Below are 12,391 nucleotides of genomic sequence, written 5' to 3'. Positions count from 1 at the left end.
GTTCAGACCAAACATCAGAAAAGGGAAGGAATGTGATCTAAATTACTTAGGACTGTGGAATGATTGTTGATGCTAGATTTCGGAAACTACTGACCTCCTGGGATTTTCATGCACAAAACAGGAGTTTATAGAGAATGGTGTGGAAAAACAAGACATCCAGTCTGTGGTGGTTCTGTGGGCGAAAGCACCTTGTTAATGAGAGGTTAGAGGAGAGTGGCCAGACTGGTTCAAGTTCAAGCTGAGAGAATACCAATGCATTACAACAGTGGTGTGCAGAAGATCATCTGAATGCAAAACATATCGAGCCTTGAAGTGGGTGGGCTACTACAGCAGAAGACACAACCAGGTTTCACTCCTGTACCTAGTAAGGTGGACACTGAGTATATAAAACTTTTAATAATTTCTCTGAAATAATTCAAATCATTTTTCAAATTTATTAGAAACATAGAAAATAAAACATCTGTATGTAATAATATCCATTTAATAGGAGAAAATGAATGCCAAATCATTAATATTAATTTCATTCCAATTTAGAAAGCCACGTTATTATTTTTTTTAAAAAACCTGTTAGAAAGAACCAAGAGAAACTAAGGGTTAAACATAAATTAAGTTAATGTTTAATTATATTATCACCTCTGGTCAAAAGATCAATCAGAATCTGTTCAGAAGCAAGCTTCTTTTTAATTAGACTTCAGTTGATAGTGGGTAGAAATGCTTTCTGAGTGAGCTTCCATCCAATTTGCTGCAGTAGGTTACGAGAATCTATTGTCCAGTTCTTTTGAGCTTCCCTGGAATAAACTCTGAAATGTACCACCTCAGTTTGCCTCTCTTTCATGGAGGATTCCCACATCCCAATATCAAATATGCAGCCCAGCAACTACATTGATGCACCTGGCCAGGTTATATTGATTTAAGTCAAAATGAATTGATTCAATAAATTGTGTCCTCTGCCTTCGTGAGTCATGAATAAACAATGTGAGTGGTATTATCCGTGTGATATTACATGCATGATAAGCATGCGTTTTGCAAAATCAATTGAGAATGTTGATTAAAACATTCTAAAATTAGTATAAAAGTGTTCTATAAATCATTAGATGGAGAATAAAGGAAGTACTTATTCTACCATTGTGAATTTCATTTATAGATGTTTATCTTGAATCAGTAGGAAGCTAACAGTAAGTTCCAGAGATACCATTCTTTGTGTAAAATGGAGCCTGTGCAGTAGAGCAACCTGAACACACCTGATGCAAACTATGAAATTAAGTCACTATACAAAATTCTCAGATTACTGTGGAACTTTGGGCTACTTATCCAATATTTTGAATTTGTTAATCACAATTTAAGATATTAACTCTTCTCAAAGTTCAAAGTAAATTTGTCACCATATACAACCCTGAGATCAATTGTCTTGTGGGCATACTCAATAAATCCATAGAATAATAACCATAACAGAATCAACAATATCAACTTGGGTGTTCAATCTGTGTACAAAAGACCATAAGACAAAGGAGCAGAAGTAGGCCATTCGGCCCATCGAGTCTGCTCCGCCATTTTATCATGAGCTGATCCATTCTCCTACTTAGTCCCACTCCCCTGCCTTCTCACCATAACCTTTGATGCCCTGGCTGCTCAGATACCTATCAATCTCTGCCTTAAATACACCCAATGACTTGGCCTCCACTGCTGCCCGTGGCAACAAATTCCATAGATTCACCACCCTCTGACTAAAAAAATTTCTTCGCATTTCTGTTCTGAATGGGACCCTTCAATTCTTAAGTCATGCCGTCTTGTACTAGACTCCCCCCATCATGGGAAACAACTTTGCCACATCCACTCTGTCCATGCCTTTCAACATTTGAAATGTTTCTATGAGGTCTCCCCTCATTCTTCTAAACTCCAAGGAATACAGTCCAAGAGCGGACAAACGTTCCTCATATGTTAACCCTGTCATTCCCAAGACAAACTGTAAACAAAAAAAAAGCAATAAATATGGGGAACATGAGATGAGTCCTTAAAAGTCAGTCCATAGGTTGCGGGAACATTTCAATGTTAGGGCAATGTTCCTACAACCCTAAGGACTCTCTCTCTTAAAGCAGACTTAAAATAGAAATTGGTAAGCACACAAATGAATTTTAAGGTTCAACTCCTAGGGAGAAGAAAGTCACTAGCTTGTTGATAGCCTTTGTGATTTCATGCTACAGAACTGATGAATTGTTGAGTCCACACAAAACAGTGGTAAACTAGTAGCCCAGAGCTCTCAATGTAACTACAACCCTAATGCTGTGATGACAGTTGGTGCATACATCAGTGCCTCATTTGCACAATTGTTAAGAGTTGAGATGTTGTCTAATAAGAACCTTTCCTTTCAAAAGTTACTGATAGAGTTCACCCAATAAATTTGACACATGACACACAGGACATTTGTTGCGTGAATGAAGTCACTGGAGAAAATTACTGGTAGATAGCTTCTTTATTTGACAAAACAAGGTACAGCAGGCATCATATGGAGACGCTTTTGGTTGAAAGCTCTTGCTGGCCCGATATGGGGCTTGGTATTTCGTGTGCCAAACATCAATGGACAACTCCACCCATATTTACAATGTATGAGCAATGCTTTCTTTGAACCCACATACACCCTTCACACCTCCTGATTCACTTCAGATGAATTTTAATCAGCATTTTCTGGACTGGGATTCACAGATTTTAGAAACCCATTGTTCAGAGCCACACTCCAAATTAAATGCACAGTACATTTTCAGATATGAAGACTGGTAGCCAAAGTCAATTGCTAAATGTATACATCCTAAACCCAAAACTCACTCTAAAAAGGACAATTTTTAGTGTGGCATCTACTCTTAATGGATTGCAGGATTTAGAAGGGTGGAATAATTATAATATTACGGTGGAAATGAGTTTTATACTACAAAGTATTTGAATGTCATGTGCAGGAAGCATATCAATTCTATCAGGAGGGGGTTTATTTGCTATTGAAGATCTTGATTTAAAGCATAACTTTTGACAATGTTGGGGTAGATTATTGAATTTTAAAAAAACACCAAGTCCCTCACATCTACAGCTGAACTTTGAGAATAAAGCAAAAGTGAGTGCACACGTGTCTTAATTACTTTAAGGGTCAATGACTGTGAATTAATATGTTATTTGAAAAACCTCAAAATTTTTCTTTGGTATATAATCATTTGTACTTAAGTATTTCAGCCTCTATTTAGCAGTCTGTTCCCCTTTAAAGAGTCTGTTCCACTTTATACACTTTTGCATGATAAACTCTCAGAAATATGTTATCCAATAAATTGAGTGGACTGCCTCACTTACTTCATATTTTCTATTTTCACATTATGCCAGTTCTATATTAATGGTAATATAGTCAGAACTGATTTTGGTATTCATAAAAAAAAGTTGGATTGAAATTCCAAGTGGTATATAGTATTCAAACGTTTTTGAAGAAAGCAGTAGTGACATCTTGTGGTTATGAAGATGATCTTTACTTTGAATTATTAAGCTATCTTAATGGATTTTTGTTTTGCTTTAACCATCCTAGTCATTCAATTAACTCTATTACTAGATATTGAACTTTTAATAATTCATTAGCAAAACAAAATGCTGGCAGAACTCAGAGGGTCAGGCGGCATTTGTGGAGCCAGAAGGATGGGCAATGTTTCAGATCAAGACCCTGCTTCAGGACTTCGTGTGAAGGGAAGGCCACCAGAATTGAGGTGAAAGGGTGGGACTGGCAACTGACAGGTAGAACCAGGCAACAGGGATGTGTGTGTGTGTGTGGGGGGGGGGGGGGTAATGGGAATTTGGAACTGGATGGAGAAAAAAAACTGGATGAAAGTTGTTAAGTGGGGCTAGAAGAGCTGGCAGATGCTGGAATCTGATGAGGGATGTGATGAGTGGAACCAGATAAGGGAGGGATGATTGGCAATTGGTTGAGTTGGAGGGTGAGCATAGGAGACCCTGTAGGTTTAGTGTGTGGGTGACAAGCAGGTGGGGGAGGGGAATGAAACTAGGTGATGGTCTGAGAATGGGGGTTGTAAGAAGAATGGTGAAGGAACTGGGTTGATCAGCAGTAAAGAGAGAAAGGAACACTGTATGGGTTCCCCCAATCCCATTTGGTTTCAATTGCCTTTCACCCACCAGCCATATTCTGCTGTGTAATCTGAAGCATAATGGTATGAACAGCTTTGAGTAGTGTACATACCTCTGTTTTGCTTTCTTTCTCACCACCCCTCCACGGCACCAAGTTCTCTTCTCCACCTTTTTTCCTCTTCCTGGTTCCATCCGCTCAACATCCTTCCTTTATGTGGTTCCTCACAAAGAAGTGCAGCACAGAAACAGGCCTTTGGCCCATCTGGTCCATGCCAAAAACTATTTAAGCTGCCTCCTTCCATTGACCTGCACTGGGACCATTGCCTTCCATATCCCTACTATCCAAACTTTGAAATCGAGCTCGCATGGACCACTTACGCTGGCAGCTCATTCCACACTCTTACGGCCCTCTGAGCGAAGAAGTTTCCCCTCATGTTCCCCTTAAACCTCACCTTTCACCCTTAAGCCATTTGACCTGCTGAGTTCCTCCAGCAGTTTGTTTTTTGGCACAGTTTACAACATCTACAACACTTTGTCTACGACAGTAACTCATGTTTATTTTATTTTAAGCACAAGTTGGTACTGCAATCATTCATTCAGGATATGCGATGCAATGGAAAACATTTGAGTGCCATTCAAGCAGATCTTGGAAGCACCGACATACATTATGGCGGTAAAAAGAAAACATTGCAAACTATAGTGAAGTAGCTCTAGAGAAAGTGCAGTGCATTAATTATTAAAAGTGATAGAACATAGTTAAGTAGTAAATATAGTTTTAAGGCTAATGTCAACACACGAACAATCTTGAAGTTATATACATCATTTCCTATGTGCAAGTGTAAGTAAGTAGAACAAACTATTTGTTACTCCAGATTCAATGCAGCATAAAAAAACACAAAAGAGCATGATAAAAACACAATGAATATAATTACATTGATGTCCATAAAGTGACGCCAGCCTGTACATAAAGTTCAAAGTAAATGTTATCAAAGTACATATGTCAACACATGCAACCCTGAGATTCATTTTCTTATGGATATACTCAACAAATCTAGAGAATAACAACTATAACAGAATCAATGAAAGACCGCCCAACTGGGGTCTTCAACCAGAGTGCAGAAGCCGACAAACTGTGTAAATACAAAAAGAAACAATAATAATAAATAAATGAACAATAAGTATCGAGAACAAGAAATGAAGAGTCCATGAAAGTTGATTCCATTGGTTGTGGGAACATTCTATAATGGGGTTGAGTGAAGTTATTTGCTTTGGTTCAAGAGCCTGATGGTTGAGGTGTAATAACTGTTCCTGAACCTGGTGGTGTGAGCCCTAAGGCTCCTCTACCTTCTTCCTGATGGCAGCAGTGAGAAGAGAGCATGTCCTGGCTGGTGGGAGTCTCTGATGATGGATGCTGCTTTCCTGCAACAGTGTTTCATATAGATGTCCTCAACGGTTGGGAAGGGCTTTACCCGTAATGGACTAGGCCGTATCCACTACTTTTTGTAGGATGTTCCATTTGAGGGCATTGACGTTTCCCTGCCAGGCTCTGGTGGAGTTAGTGGGTGGAGGTGTTGATCAGCTTTACTACTTGTAATTTAGAGATTGGTGGTCCTTGTGCGGATGCTATGTAGTTTTCTCCCTGATGGGAGTGGGATAAACAATTCATGACAGGGTTTGTGAGATCCCTCACATTCCCTTTTCTGGCACCTTCAGTATGTAAGTCCTTGATAGGAAGCAGGCTGGTGCTAGTGATGTATCAGACAGTTTTGACAATCCGTTGTAGAGTCTTCCTGTCTGCTACAGTGCAGTTTCCATACCAAGCTGTGAGACAGCTTGTTAGGATACTTTCTGGTGTGCTGTTGTGTAATTCTAATTGAAGTGAAGGACCAATCACTGAAACTTGCAAGAAATAAACTATCTTTTCTTGTTACATAAGGCACATCAGTATGGTCTCACTGTTCTGATTAAAGTTGAGGTCTAGACTCAGATTTGAAAGGTGGCCGGTATCATGAGGTAATGAAGGTCTATTGGCACCTAGCACCCTGTATTAATCTTTCAAATCTCTTACTCACTCTTCCTTCAGTTAGTCCTGACGAAGGGTCTCAGCCTGAAACGTCGACTGCACCTCTTCCTAGAGATGCTGCCTGGCCTGCTGTGTACACCAGCAACTTTGATGTGTGTTGCTTGAATTTCCAGCATCTGCAGAATTCCTGTTGTTTACCCTGTATTAATCACTGCTTTCTATAAAAGAAGTGAATAAAACGTGGCGATCCAGAACTTCTCTCTCAAAATGACGCATACTTCTACACTTTCATACTTGTGGAAAGAAGCGAATTTTCTAATCCAAACAAAAATTCTGGAAAATGGTTAACAAATCTACCTATTCTCTCTCCAATTCTCCTAAGCCTTAAAAATTACTCATCATCCGAATTATACCTGTCATTAAAGTTAAACTTTAATTTTAGCTAATTAAACCTGGAGATGTATAAGTGATTAGACCATAATACATAGAAGCAGATTTAGGCCATCTGGTCCATCAAGTCAGCTCCACCATTCAATCATGGCTGAGCCTTTTTTCCTTTCCTCAGTCCCACTCTCTAGCCTTCTCCCTGTAACCTTTGATGCTGTGCCAATTAAGAACCTATCAATCTCTGCCTTAAATACATGCAACGACCTGCTCTCCACAGCTGTCTGTAGTATCAAAATCACCACCCTCTGGATAAAAAAATTTCTCTGCATCTCTGTTTTAAATGGACTCCCCTCTAACCTGAGGCTGTGCCCTCTTGTCCTAGACTACCCCACCATGGGAAACATCCTTTCCACATCTACTCTTTCTAGGTCTTTCAACATTTGAAAAGTTTCAATGAGATCCCCCCTCATCCTTCTAAATTCCAGCAAGTACAGACCCAGAGCTATCAAACATTCCTCTATTGGTAACCCTTTCATTCCTAGAATTATCCTTGTGAACCCCCTCTGAACCTTTTCCAATGCCAACACATCTTTTCTTAGATGAGGAGCCCAAAACTGTTCACAGTACTCAAGGCGAAGCCTCATAGTGCCTTATAAAGCCTCAGCATCACATTCCTGCTCTTGAAATGATTGCAACCATTGCATTTACCTTCCTCACCACTGACTCAACCTGCAAGTTAACCTATAGGATGTTCTGCCCAAGAACTCCCAAGTCCCTTTGCATCTCAGATTTTTGGATTTTCTCCCCATTTATTTCTACTACCAAAATGCATGACCATGCATTTTCCAACATTATATTTCATTTTCCACTTTCTTGCCTATTCTCCTAATCTGTCTAAGTCCTTCTGCAACCTACCTGTTTTCTCAACACTACCTACTCCTCCAATCTTCATATTATCTGCAAACTTAACAACAAAGCCATCTATTCCATCATCTAAATCATTGATCTACAGCATAAAAAGAAACAGTCCCAACACCGACCCCTGCAGAACATCACTAGTCACTGGCAGCAAACCAGGAAAGGATCCTTTTATTCCCACTCACTGCCTCCTACAAATCAGTCAATGCTTTAACCATGCCAGTAACTTTCCTGTAATACCATTGGCTCTTAGCTTGGTAAGCAGCCTCATGTGTGGCACTTTGTCAAAGGTCTTCCGAAAATCCAAATATACAACATCTGCTGCATCCCTTTTATCTATCCTACTTGTAATCTCAAAGAATTCCAACAGGTTCATCATGCAAGATTTTCCTACGAGGAAACTATGCTGTCTTTGTTCTATCTTGTTCTGTGTCACCAATTACTCCATAACCTTATCCTTAACAATTGACTCCAACATCTTCCCAACCACTGAGGTCAGGCTAACTAGTCTATAATTTCCTTTTTGTTGCCTTCCTCCTTTCTGAAAGAGTGGAGTGACATTTGCAGTTTTCTGGTCCTCTGGCACCAGGCTGGAGTCCAATGAATTTTGAAAGCTCATTACTAATTACTACACAATCTCTACTGCTACCTCTTTCAGAACCCTAGGGTGCAGTTCATCTGGGCTGGGTGACATACATAAGTCTTTCAGCTTTTTGAGCACCTTCTCCCTTGCAATGGTAACTGCACACACTTCTCTTCATTCACACCCTTCTACATCTAGCACACTGCTAGTGTCTTCCACTGTGAAGATTAATGCAAAATACTCATTTAGTTCATCTGCCATCTCCTTGTCCCCATTATTATTTCTCCAGCCTCATTTTCAGTGGTATATCTACTCTCGTTTCTTTTATTTTTTATATACTTGAAAAATCTTTTACTATCTACTTTGATATTGTTTGCTAGCTTGCTTTCATATTTCATCTTTTCCCTCCTAATGATTATTTTAGTTGTTCTCTGTAGGTTTTATAAGCTTCCCAATCATGTATCTTCCCACTAATTTTTACTTTGTTGTATGCCCTCTCTTTTGCTTTAACATTAGCTTTGACTCCCCTTGTCAGTAACAGTTGTACTATTTTGCCATTTGAGTATTTCTTCATTTTTGGAATACAACTATCCTGCACCTTCCTTATTTTTCCCAGAAACTCACACCACTGCTGCTCTGCTATGACCCCTGTCAGCATCTCCTTCTAATTTACTTTGGCCAACTCCTCTCTCACACCACTGTAATTTCCCTTACTCCACTGAAATACTGCTACGTCAGACTTCACTTTCTCCCCGTCAAATTTCAAGTTGAACTCAATCATATTGTGATCACTGCCTCCAAAGAGTTCTTTTACCTTAATCTTCCTAATCACCTCCAGTTCATTACATAAACACCCAATCCAGTATAGCTGATCCCCCAGTAGGCTCAGTGACAAACTGCTCTAAAAAGCCAACTTGTAGGCATTCAACAAACTCACACTCTTGAGATCCACTTCCAGTTTGATTTTCCCAATCAAGCTGCATGTTAAAATCTTCCATGACTACCATAGCATAGCCCTTTTGACACGGCTTTTCTATTTCCCACATCCCAGCTACTGTTGGGAGGCCTGTATAACTCCCATTAGGGTCCTTTTACCCTTGCGGTTTCTTAACTCAACCTACAAGGATTCAACATCTTCCAATTCTATGTCACATCTTTCTAATGATTTGATGCCATTATTTTCCAGCAGAGCTACACCGCCCCCTCTGCCTACCTTCCTATCCCTCCAATACAACGTGTAACCTTGGACATTCCGTTCCCAACTACAACCATCCTTCAGCCATGATTCAGTGATGCCCACAAGATGATACCTGACAATCTGTAGTAGTGCAACAAGATCATCCACCTTATTTCTTATACTCTGTGCATTGAGATGTAACACTTTGAGTACTGTATTTACTAACCTTTTTGATTTTGCATCCCTGGGCAGGAGGAGAAGATGGCAGTGCGACGCAGCACACGCAGCTCTCCGGTGAAATGATATCATATCTGTTAAGTAGGGGCCGTGGACCCTGATTTGATGAACACAGACGTGAGAAGCAGAGGCACATCTGGAGAAATTTCTGAAATGCCTGGTTTCGCTGCCGTTGTTACTGTGCAATCGAGAATCTCCGGAGGGAAGGCCCCAAAATCCCCGGCATTGCCTGCTGCTGGCGACCGAGGCTGAGCTCGAAGCGTTCGGATAGAGATGGTGCTCGGTACTCGGTGTCGGAGGGCTGATCAGAGCTTGAAGTTTTTGGGCGACTCAGAGTCGGACTGTGGTCAGGCATGGCAGGGAGAGTTTTCTTCCTTCTCCCATCTGCATCAGATGTGGGACTTTCGAGAGACTTTGAACTTTTTTACTGTGCCATGGACTGTTCTTCATCAAGTTATGGTATTGTTGCACTGTCGTAACTATATGTTATAATTATGTGGTTTTGTTAGTTTTTCAGTCTTGGTTTGTCCTGTGATTTCTGTGATATCACACCGGAGGAATATTGTATCATTTCTTAATCCATACATTACTAAATGACAATAAAAGAGGACTGTGTGTCCTCATAATCTAATCTAATAATGCACTGATACTCACCCTGCTGGCTGCAATTTTGTCCTATCATCTACCTGCCCTTCCTGACAGTCTGAATGCATGCCATCTTTGCTTTTTCACCATCCATCCTATTCTGAGTCCCTTCACTCCTGTTCCCACCCCCCCCGCCAAATTAGTTTAAACCCTCTCCTCTAGCTCTAACAAACCTGACGGTGAGAATATTGGTCCCCTTGGGTTCAGGTGCAACCCGTTATTTTTGTGCAGGTCATACCCCCCCAACACCTCCCCCCACCACCCCCAGAAGAGATCTGAAATGATCCAAGAACCTGAAACCCTGCCCCCTGTATCATCTTCTCAGCCACACATTTATCTGCCAAATCATCCTATTTCTATCCTTACTGGTGCATGGCACAGGTAGTAATCCAGAAATTACTACCCTGGCAGTCCTGCTTCTCAGCTTTCTGCCTAGTTCTCTAATTTGTCTCTTCAGGTCTTCTTTGCTTTTCCATTCTATGTCATTGGTACAATATGTAGCAAGACCTGGCTGCTCTCTCTCTCTCCCTCCAAAATGCTGTGAACACAACTCTGAGACGTCCTTGACCATGGCACCTGGGAGGCAACATATCCAGGTGTCACATTCACGTCCACATAATCTCCTGTCTGTTTCCTTGACTATTGAGTCCCCTATCACTACCACTCCCCTCTTCTTCCTCTTTCCCTTCTGCACCACGGACCCATGCTCAGTGCCAGTAACCTGGTCTCCTTGGCATTCCCCTGGGAGGTCATCCCCCACAACAGTATCCAAAACGGTATACTTATTGTTGAGGGGAATGGCCACAGGGGTGCTCTGCACAAACTGCCTATTCACATTTCCATTTGTCCTGACAATCACTTGAGTCCTGTGCACAAATCAGTAACAAAACAAACTTAAATTTTGCATGTGATTTAGCTTTAACATAAGGATGTGCACTTCACCGTTTTCCTGAAACCCCAGTAGAGACACTCCATTGCCAGAAAGTGCAATTTTAATTATCCCTATTGAAATTTTTGTTAGAACTATTTTTCCAGTACTGACTGAAATACTTTTGCTCTACCCGTACCATGGTGAGAAACTGAAAATTTGTGCACTTTGTTTTTGCAGGTCACCAACTATGATTTAAACCAGTTAGGTGACTATAACAGAGAGAAAACCCAGTTTACTGCCTTTGATGATATTATAGAGACTATTTACAATAACAAGAATGTTTTTTTTTGGATGCTTCTGGTGGACCAGGAGAAATTTCCCTTGTTAATCTACTTTTGGCTAAAGTCTGAAGGTAAAATTTGATTATCCTAGCTTGACATCATGAGGAATTACTTCAATATATCTTACAGGAAACTGCACATTTGGCTCTTAAGCTCCTTTTAAATTTGAGAAATTTGGATACTCCAACATGTAACATTAGTTGGAGAACTCGTGCCAATATTCTAAAATATTGTAAATTTATTGTCCGAGATGAATGGAATGACTCACAAACCAGCCATTAAAGCATTAGATTGAATGTTGCAAGATCTTAGATGCAACAATACATTAATAGTTGGCGTTACTTTGGTGCCAGATAAAGATTTTCATCAAGTGCTTCCTGTAATTCCAGGAATTGAACGCCTGCATTAAAGCATCACATATCTGGGAAAATATTCCATGTTTATACTTGGCAGCTGATATGAAAATACAATCTAATTGTGAAGGAGTTTGATTCAAATTTACTCAAGTTATGAAGTGGGCAAAATTAAACATGAAGACTCAACAGAAATATTTTCAATAAAAATTTGAACTGAATTGTTATATCACTTCTGATGCAAGCTGTGTTCCTGTTCACTCAACACAATTTCAATTATCAATGGCTGTGTGAATGAGCAACTTTAGTTACAGAAAAATGCAGTGCAGGCTATGAATAAAGAACCATTGAAGCTTCCTGGGCAATGTGTACAATTTAAATCTATCGACCATGTGACGAAGATTGAGCATGTCCACTTCACTATTGAATTTTCAAACTCTCTGTCACCACCTAGTGTGCCATTACATTTTGAACTAAAAGGAGGCCGATCATGCTGCTTGGGAACTTGGATCCACCAATACTACTCAATGACACAAGATTATCAGTCCAAAAATAACTACCACATGTAAGCGAGGCTACAATGATTAGTCATAATGTCTTCATAATGGCTATCCCATCTGGATCTACCTCTTCAGTTCAAGCGACTTCAGTTCCATCTTTTTCAAAGCACAAGGACAATCCACAGAAGTTAATCTCAAAACTCAGTGCTTTCCCCTTGGTCAACTGTATGTTGGTTGCTCCAGAGCTGG

Source organism: Mobula birostris, chromosome 21 (assembly GCF_030028105.1).
Source record: "Mobula birostris isolate sMobBir1 chromosome 21, sMobBir1.hap1, whole genome shotgun sequence".
Taxonomy (NCBI): domain Eukaryota; kingdom Metazoa; phylum Chordata; class Chondrichthyes; order Myliobatiformes; family Myliobatidae; genus Mobula; species Mobula birostris.
The sequence above is the reverse complement of the archived record's forward strand: the minus strand, read 5'-3'. Positions refer to the sequence as shown.